This window comes from Lactuca serriola, chromosome 4 (genome assembly GCF_051521515.1).
Source record: "Lactuca serriola cultivar US96UC23 chromosome 4, Lser_US96UC23_V15, whole genome shotgun sequence".
Lineage (NCBI taxonomy): Eukaryota > Viridiplantae > Streptophyta > Magnoliopsida > Asterales > Asteraceae > Lactuca > Lactuca serriola.
In genome coordinates, this window is record NC_136411.1 from 247749322 (window position 1) to 247758024 (window position 8703).

General features: G+C 36.1%; 1 long non-coding RNA gene across 1 annotated transcript; it reads left to right on the forward strand.

Moving 5' to 3' along the window:
* The first annotated feature begins 1894 nt into the window (after positions 1-1894).
* LOC145100578 (uncharacterized) lies at positions 1895-2312 on the forward strand. The gene is made up of 3 exons (XR_013705137.1): positions 1895-1980; positions 2048-2102; positions 2188-2312. It is a non-coding gene; the product is annotated as an uncharacterized LOC145100578 (long non-coding RNA).
* The last annotated feature ends 6391 nt before the right edge of the window (positions 2313-8703 follow it).

Consider the following 8703-nt stretch of genomic DNA (forward strand, 5'->3'; position numbering starts at 1 on the left):
GGTTAGAGATTGAAAGTGTGATAATTAAGTTCTTTGTAAGAGGTGGAAATCTAGGTCGACACTCAGTTTTTTGGTTGATTATATAAGGTTATTCATTGATGCTGACTCGACGTAATTTTTATTTGTGGTGGCTGGTGTGTCAGGGCCAGGGAAGACATGCACGTATTAGATCTTAAAACTTACTCAGAGAGTGTTTGGTTGCTGTGCAAAGCAGAGTTGACAAGCCTTTTTTTAGAGTAAATTACAAATTTGGTGGCAAAATCACAAGTATGGTAAAGCACAGGGACCAAATGAATGACCTTTTTCAGGTTGGAGACATAATGAAATTGGCAGACCATATGGTTCAGAGAGCCAAGTAAGATCAGACCTATTTTGGTAAAAAAAAAAGTTCAATATAATTATTGAAATATGATTTTGTTCTTTCTACTGGTTGTTGTAGCTAGGGTGCAGAAAAATACTTCAGAAGATCAAAATTAAAGTGACCAGAAGGTGCGGTTTCTAGGGAATAAGTTAAATGACAAAGTTTGAGTTAGTGACAGATACCTGAAGAAGATCAATCCTGCTGATGACAAAGTCCATTTCTTCAATAGCTTTTTTTAAAAAGTCAATATTTTTCAAAAGGACTACATTTTTAAAGGAACGTTGTTCCATAGAAGATGATGCTGAGTTGTTTGTTGTCGCTTGTTATGCTGTAAAAGTAAGAAAATATCAATCTATTTTTTCTTTTACTTATAATATCTTGCTATTATGAGTAAATATTTGATACAAATTCTGTATATTTTTTTTGTAGACATATTCTGACTATGTGTGTGTGTGTGTTTATGTTCAGCTTGTTTTGTATGTGGGGACAAAACTGCAACATGTTATTGCTACTTTGGCACTTAAAAGTGTTGCAAATACAGGAGGCTTCTTTGCTCAAAGAAGGTTAAAGCCTCGAGTTGAAATTGTGCAGAAGCATTTCTTATGTTGTAGTTGCTGCTCATGCAGATCAGACTCAGGCCCGGCCCAATAGGGTGGGCTTTGTTTGGTATTTTATACATTATAAAAGTGTTGAAGATTTTAGAAAGATGTCTTCAATTCAGTTGAGTTGGTTTTCCGACAAACACAGGTTCGATTCCCGTTATATCCTTCTTTTCAGAGTTTTAATATGTATAGTTTCTACATAATCTTTATTTATTCCTTTCAAAATTTTGGGCCTGCCATTTGGTTTCAAAGTATCAAAAAAATTATGATTCTAACATATTTTACGAAAATATTTCGTTAATTATCAAAGACTTCTTCCTGCCACTTTACTAAACCCTTAAACCAGATGATTTGCTTAAATATATAAGATACATAAACTTTCTTGGTTATTTACTTGATAACGTTTATCATATTTAATAATTTGTTAAATTCAACCCCCATATATTAGTGTTTATATATACGATTTAAATTTCATTACATAGTTCCCAATTCTCATGGAACACTTTAAGATATATTACTAATTATAAATTATAACATATTTATCATTTAAATTTATCTACGAAAGGATGTTGCTTGGTTAATATTGTTTGGGTTATATATATATATATATATATATATATATATATATATATATATATATATATATATATATATAGTTATTTGATTATATATTTCTTAATTTTAAATGGCCTCATCTTTTGATTTTGACCTGGGCCTCAAATCGGCTTGAGTCGGCCTGATCAGACTAGCACTTTTGTAAGTTCCTTTCTTAGTAGGCATTAGGGAAGATGATACAGCCCTGACTAAGGCAACTGAAAGTGGCGATACTGATCTTGTTTATCTTGTTCTCTTTCATATATTGCAGAAGGTATTTATTGTTTTCTTATTTGATTAATTATAAAATAATACTAAAATTAAGTTCCCAAATTGTTGGCTTGTATAGAGACCAGCATTGGAATTATTTGGAATGATACAAGCTAGACCAATTGCACGCGATCTATTCATACGTTATGCAAGGTAAAGGCTATATAAGTTTTTCTATTTAATTTCATATGAGAATATGAAGATGTGTCTATTATTTCAGGTGCTATAAGCATGAGTTTCTCAAGGATTTCTTTCTTTCTACTGGTCAACTTCATGTAAGTCTGTTTTGATAAACATTGAGATTTGATTCGGTAAAACAAAAGTAGAAGTTTGTATGTAATTAAGTGTTGTTGAATGTAGGATGTTGCCTACTTGTTGTGGAAAGAATCATGGGAATTAGCAAAGAATCCAATGGCAACTAGAGGATCTTCACTTCATACTCCACTTATAAAACTCATTGAAAAAGCTCAAAATCTTTTTGCTGAGGTCTATCTTACTTCCACCTTCTCATCTTAATTATAAGGTAAGTGTCTTATTTGGTGCTTCACTTGCGTATATTTATGTTATTACCTCATTTTGTTATTTATTTTCTTACTATTAGTTAAAACTTTCATTCATTAAACATTTTATATATTATATATAGCAAGTTAGCAACTAATTGCACGATAATTAGATAATTTTTCATCTCTTGGTTGATGTGGATGCCAACTTAATATACTGTTTTTTTATACAATTTGTGTTTCGGATACAGGGGAAAGCTTCAGAACTCAAGCATTTATGGTGGTGGAGGTTTCTAAACCATACTCATCCTTATAATTGAAGTCTTGTTTCTTTTTTATTTTACTTAATAGACTAAATGTGGACTAGTCTTAATCTACTAAGCTATATATGAGTGTTTATTATATCATCCTACTTTCATTTCATCTTATTACATATAAGAAGGTTAAATGTAAGAAATAACATAGTATACTTTGATTTCTTAATATGTGAATCTAATGGTTGCATGATTCAAATTTACAGGTCTTGTTGATGTGCGTAGTTTCAAACTAAGTAGCTCGGAATGTATAGCCCATGTTAGCAGGTGAGTAATCAAGATTAAGAGAGACTTGTAATCATGTTTGGCATTCCTTTCCAGCAAGAAACAGAGTTGTATGATTATTTGTTATTTTTATAGGAATGTATAACCCATGTTAGCAGTGTATTACTTTTGTTTAACATATGAATGATTCTTTGTATGACATTATAATTTGTGCAATTTATTTTAGTTTTTGAGTATGTAATTTTATTTTATATTTGTTAGGGTGCAAAGTCATGCTTGGATGTAATGTTTTAGGCTTTCCTCTTTGTATGTGTAAATGGGTTGAGTCTTTCCTATTTATAGGAAAGACTCAACCCATTTACACATACAAAGAGGAAAGCCTAAAACATTACATCCAAGCATGACTTTGCACCCTAACATTCTCCCCCTCAAAGTTAGGATTGGATGCCCGGCTTTAATCTCCAACGAGCTAGCGCGATCAAGACCAAACTCCCCCTCGAAGTAACACCGGTCTTCAACTCCGCAAATGAATATTCGACAAACCCGAGAAGCTTCGAATACCCATCAATATTATGCAATGGATTGTATTTTTTGTATATGGTATTTTATTTCTATTATGAGAAATTAAATGCAAATTTAATTAAAAAAAATAATAAATATATAAATTTATTTTTTTTAAACATTTAAATTTACGATACGCAATAATGTGTGTCATCTTCATTTATGACATGGCTTTTCTTGACAGGGGCTTTCTTGATATGCATTGTGTGTCATTAACACGCGCGTCGTAAGGTTACGACACGCGAATGCATGTCGTCTTCCTTTATGACAGGGCCTTCCTTGATACGCATTGTGTGTCGTAAACGCGCGTCGTAATTGCGTGTCGTAAATGAGCCTCGTAAATGCGCGTCGTCTCTCTTTATGACAGGGCCTTCCTTGTCGCGCATTTGCGCGTCGTATGAGCCTTTTACGACGCCTAATGAGCGTCGTAAAAGGCTATTTTTCTAGTAGTGTGATTAAGTTATATGCCTTCTTAATAGTAGGTTCTCAGGATGCAGTCACTATAGCAAGTGTGAGTGGGGCTCGAGAGGTGTTATGTGAGTCTTCAAGAGTGATTTAGATTTGGTATTGGGTAGTTTTAGAGCACTAGCAGTGGTAAGCATTGGTTGTCATCCGATCGACCCTTTAGATGGAGACAAGGATTGGGAATCCTTTCCAAGCTGGGAGCTGTAGGGATCTAGTCGAATCGAAGTGGGGGAGAACTATAATGGGTTTTTAGCATTATAACACTCCTAAGGTGTACATGAAACCCTAGAAACCTTGGATCTATGTTTGACTAAGATACATGCAAATAATTAATTTTCCAAGGTTCTTATCCTATCTAGCATGGCATGGGGAACATGTATCAAATATAGCTAGTAGAATTACATACCTTGTAGTTGTAGTTGATTGCTTGGAGTTTTAGAGCCTAGCACAAATAGTGTGGATGCCTCAAATGGAAATCACAAATCACGACAAACTTTGGAACTTTGAGAGAATAGTAACACCTTCTTGAAATCGGCCCTCTTAGTATACTCACTACAACTAGTGTGATTTCAATAACTAAAGCCTCCTTTATATAGTGTGGTGGATTAGGGTTACATCCATGTAAACCCTAATACCCATGTCTTTTCATTTCCATGAGATCCATGGGTTAAAGCTCCATGGAGTATCCATGGACTTTCCATGCAAGCCTAGCCCATTCCAAATAAGTAAAATCCCACACAATATAAATACAAAAGCCCATATTTAATTATTCATACTTTGATCTCTAACTAAGTCTAAATAAATTATAGATCAACACAAATGAAATAATATGATTTTATATTAATATATTAGAACTTATAATATATTAATAAATCATAACTTATACTATTCTCAAAAGATTATCCATAAATTGTTCGGGTGAAGCGCAACCCAAATGGACCATGTCGGGCCGGGTCAAGTACATACCAAATATAGTTATGGACTTATACACTATATCCAACAGTCTCCCACTTGGATAAGTCTAATAACTATAGCTGCAAGTATGACTTCAAGAACCGATCAGCAATCGTAGCTCTTTAAACTCTGTTGAACTATGAAGCGCCATTTTAGATAAGTGATCATATAATCCTCTGTTCTAGATATCAGCCTGACAAATACATGGAACATGGTCTTGCTTATTGTCCAACATTTGTTTCCCGATTTCCGATTTGTTTGACATAGAACTTAACTGAACACATCAATTTAGTTCTGACCGGGCCCGGTACATAGGTCAAGACAAAATCATCGAGGGGCCCAGATATCGCTTCTAATCCTCGAAGGAACAGATAAACTTCGACTCATATGTTTGCTCTACTACTTGTTGAATTACACACAAAAGCACGGTTTATAACATCGAGTTACCAATGTGTTTTCGTGCAATCAATGCATAACCAATTCATAGGCAACAAATCATATCTCTAGGTTTGAAGACTTAGATGATATTACTGTCTCACGAACAATCAAGATAAATTCCATGAAGTGATACAAGTGAGTGTGGGTTGAATCCAATACTCAGAACTTATGAGCACTCATGAGTGTTGTAGCACCGCTTTGTCTAACATCTTAGACCTCTACAAGCCAACCCATGATAGTCTTGATTCATATCTACTTCCACCATATGACCGACTGTGGAGAGTTTGAATAATATGATATATAAACTATAACATAATTATTCTGGAAGTCAAAACATGCAAAAAGAAATAATAGTAAACGATTGACAAGAGATAGCAACACTTTACTCATAAATGACAGCTTTTATTTATCATCAAATGTCAATTAAATGTTACAAATTTCAAGGTTATGTAACTACTAAAACTAATATCATCCTTCAGCCCTATGCTTCGAGCATGATGGAGATGCTTAACCCGAGTCAGTCCCTTCGTGAGGGGATCTACTAGGTTCTCATCCGATGATACCCTCTTTGCCACGAGGATTCCTTCTTCTATTTGATATTTGATTAAGTGAAATTTTCTGTCAATGTGTCTGGATCTCCCATGATCTCTTGGTTCCATGGCTAAGGCAACCACACTATTGCTGTCACAGAAAATCTCCATTGGCTCCTTTATAGCTGGTACAACTCCAAGGTCTCCGATGAAGTTATTTAGCCATATAGCGTCCTTTGCTGCCTCGCTTGCTGTTATATACTCTGATTCACAAGTGGAATCAGCCACTGTCTCCTGCTTGGAACTTTTCCAAGTAATTGACCCTCCGTTTAGGGTAAAGACCCATCCCAAATGAGAGCGGAAATTATCCCTGTCAGTCTGAAAGCTAGCATCACTATACCCTACAATTCTCAAATCATCACTCCCACCAAGGGTAAGGACCCAGTCCTTAGTCCTTCGCAGGTACTTGAGAATATTCTTCACCACTGTCCAATGAGCCTTGCCAGGATTTCCCTGATATCTGCTGACCATGCTCAAAGCAAAGGCAACATCAGGGCGAGTACAAGTCATAGCATATATGATCGAGCCTACAGTAGAAACATATGGTACTCGACTCATCTCAGCTATTTCAGCCTCTTTACTCGGACTTTGAGTTTTACTCAGTCTTGCATTACAATGGATAGGTAACTCACCTTTCTTGGAGTTATGCATGTTGAACCTTTTCAACACTTTGTCCACATAGTTGGTTTGACTAAGTCCAACTAGTCTTTTACTCCTGTTTCTCAAAATTCTTATCCCTAGTATATAGGCAGCTTCTCCAAGGTCCTTAATAGCAAAACACTTCCCAAGCCAGGACTTTACTTCCTGCAGGGTTGGGATGTCATTTCCTATGAGTAGTATGTCATCCACATACAGAACCAAAAAGCTGACTATACTCCCACTAGCCTCTATATAGACACAAGATTCATCTTCACTCCTTGAAAAGCCAAATTCTTTTACTTTCTCATCGATGCAAAGATTCCATCTGCAAGGTGCCTGTTTCAATCCATAAATAGATTTCTCGAGCTTACACACTCTATTCGGGTACTCTGTATTGATAAAACCCTCTGGCTGAACCATGTAAACATCTTCAGCCAATTTTCCATTAAGGAAAGAGGTTTTGACATCCATTTTCCATATTTCATAATCATGAAATGCAGCAATGGCTAACAGAACCCTAATAGACTTAATCTTGGCCACTGGTGAAAAGGTCTCATCATAATCAACTCCCGGAGTTTGAGAATAACCTTTTGCTACCAGTCGTGCCTTATAAGTGTGTACATTACCGTCCATTTCGGTCTTCTTCTTAAAAATCCATTTACACCCAACTATCTTACGATCAGGTACATTGTCAACCAAGTTCCAAACTTGATTGTCATACATGGACTGTATCTTGCTATCCATAGCCTCTTTCCATTAAGCAGCCTCAGGGCCTGTCATGGCTTCCATGTAGTCGTTAGGTTAATCCAGATTTACCAGTGTGTCATCACTAATAAGTGTTGCACCTTCTGCAGTAATATGGAAACTATAATAATGCTTAGGTGCATTCCTAACTTTGGTGGAACGCCTCAGAGGTATAGATTCTTCAGTCGGCTCAACAGGAGTTTCCTCCTCAGGTTGAGGGCTAGGGTTTGAGGTTCCTTCACCACTTGACTCTTGAATTTCCTCAAGGTCAATTTAAATCTCACTCTCTCCTTGGCTTATGAATTCTATCTTTCGAAAGAATCATCTTCTTGCTACAAAGACCACATTATCACTGGGTCTGTAGAAGATGTAACCAAAGGATTTATGTGCGTAGCTGATGAAAATACACCTTTCGCTTTGGGGTTCGAGCTTATCGTGAGTCTCGCGTCTCATGAATGCCTCGCAACCCCAAATCTCGATGTGGTCTGGATTGGGAACTCTTCCAGTCCACACCTCGTGAGGGGTTTTGGCAACCTTCTTTGTAGGGACTAGATTAAGGATATCGGCGGCAGTCTCTAAGGCATACCCCCAAAATGAGATTGGTAGCGAAGCTCGACTCATCATGGAACGAACCATGTCCAACAAGGTCCGATTGCGCCTCTCTGCTACACCATTCAACTGTAGTGTCCTAGGAGGTGTCAATTGTGAGATAATCCCACATTCCTTAAGATAGTCAAGGAAATCAGTACTAAGATACTCACCACCATGATCGGATCGAAGCATCTTAATGTTCCTGCCCAACTGATTCTCCACTTCTTGCTTAAACTCTTTGAATTTCTCAAAGGTCTCTGACTTATGCTTGATTAAGTAGACATATCCATATCTACTAAAATCATCAGTAAAAGTCACATATAAGCGATTAGCATCTCTTGTGATGGTTCTGAAGGGTCCACACACATCTGTGTGTATGAGGTCAAACAAACCTTCACCCCTAGCACAAGTGACAATAAAAGGTGACTTTGTCATTTTACCAAGCAAACAAGATTCACAACTATCATCCGAATTTAGGTCAAATGACTCCAAGACTTCATCCTTTTGGAGTTGGCCTATGCATTTCTTGCTTACATTTCCAAGACGACAATGCCATAAAGATGCTTTATCTAAGCTAGTCGAAGATTCAACACACAATACATTATTTACTCGATTATCTACAACAGATACAGTTTCATACACACCATCACAAGGTAATGCTTTAAAATAAAGAACATTATTAAAGAAAGCATCAATAATACCATTATTATTATCAAAATAAAAGGTAAAACGTTGTTTATACAATGCATGAAAGGAAATAACATTTCTTTCCATTTCTGGCGAATAACAACATTTATTCAAATCTAATGTAAACCAACTATCTAGCATTAAGGAATAAACTCCGATCTTGGTGAC